Source organism: Euphorbia lathyris, chromosome 7 (assembly GCF_963576675.1).
Source record: "Euphorbia lathyris chromosome 7, ddEupLath1.1, whole genome shotgun sequence".
Classification (NCBI taxonomy): domain Eukaryota; kingdom Viridiplantae; phylum Streptophyta; class Magnoliopsida; order Malpighiales; family Euphorbiaceae; genus Euphorbia; species Euphorbia lathyris.
This window is the reverse complement of record NC_088916.1, coordinates 35,852,799-35,854,155: the sequence shown is the minus strand read 5'-3', so window position 1 is coordinate 35,854,155 and position 1,357 is coordinate 35,852,799. Positions and strand designations below refer to the sequence as shown.

At 34.7% G+C, this 1,357-nt stretch overlaps 1 non-coding gene across 1 annotated transcript; it reads left to right on the top strand.

Moving 5' to 3' along the window:
• The first annotated feature begins 256 nt into the window (after positions 1-256).
• On the top strand, positions 257-363 carry LOC136201832 (small nucleolar RNA R71). Its single transcript, XR_010674171.1, has one exon. It is a non-coding gene; the product is annotated as a small nucleolar RNA R71 (small nucleolar RNA).
• Positions 364-1,357: the final 994 nt, after the last annotated feature.

Below are 1,357 nucleotides of genomic sequence, written 5' to 3'. Positions count from 1 at the left end.
GGCTTATAACATCGCAATTGGATCAAGATTCACTATACCTTTAACCGATGATGTGGTTGAGGATGATGGTTTTGCCACTGGTATATGTCCACGATCTGCGGGCCACATACTGCTGTTAATTGCCATTTCCTCCAAAAAGTTCTCTTGCTTGGGCAGATGTCTTTTTCATGAATAGCCCTCCCGACATTGCATTAATGAACCTCTAGTTGTAGGATTTAATCCATTATAAAATGTTTGCATTAAAAGTTCAGCGGGCAATTGGTGGTGCGGGCATAAACGTTGAAGTTCTTTAAAACGTTCCCAAGCCTCATAAAGAGTTTCATTATCATTTTGAGAAAAAGATGTTAACTCTTTTATGACTCTTGTGGTTTTTGCTAAAGGAAAATATTTCGATAAAAACTCTTGGGCTAATTGCTCCCAAGTTTCAAACGTTGCGCCTGGAATTGAAGTTAACTACTCTTTGGCTCTATCCTTCAAAGTGAAAGGAAAGAGGCGAAGTTTGATTGCTTCGGCAGTCACATCTGATATTTTAAAAGTGTCACAAATTTCAAGGAAATTTGTCAAGTCGGTGTTAGGATTTTCGTTAGGTAACCCATAAAATGTTACATTATTTTGCAACAAATTAAGCAATGATGGCTTAATTTCAAATTGGTTTGCATTTATTTGGGGTCTAACTATGCTATTGGTTACCCCAGCCACTCCCGGCCTAGCGTAATCCATAAGTGTTGCCATAGTTTCTGGTTCGGTATTTCTTGTTTTTAATGGAGTTTTATTTTTCTTGTCTTTCTTTTTCTTTTTGATCGTCTTTTCAATTTCTGGGTCTAGCGGTTTTGGTGGAATGCCTGAACTTCGAGAACTGCGCATGAACTTGAAATCTTGCACGAACCGAAACTACCTTCAAAACAGAATTTGAAAAATAAATATGTTAGTAATTTGAAATAAATAAAATATAAAAGTTTGAATAAGTATGTATAAACCTAGATTCGAAATAAAACGCGAAAAATCTAAATTTTTGTTAAAAAATTTGGCGTTCCCCGGCAACGGCGCCAAAAACTTGTTGAGCGATTTCCGCAAGTGCACGGCTTTTCTTGTAGTAATAAAAAGATATCGATCCCATAGGGAACGTTTTTTTACGAAAACTTATTTTAAATCGGTTTGATTTACTTTCAAGGTTTATAAAATGGAAAATCGTTTAATTGGATTTGGTTTTGAAATTGATAGAATAAGAATTAAATTAGAGTATGTAGAATGTTAGAAATCAATTCTGTTTTGAGTATGAATTTACAAGACAGAAATGTTTAGTGCTTTAGAAAAGGGAATAAATGTATTCGTTTGCATTAAGCAAAGAAAACAACTT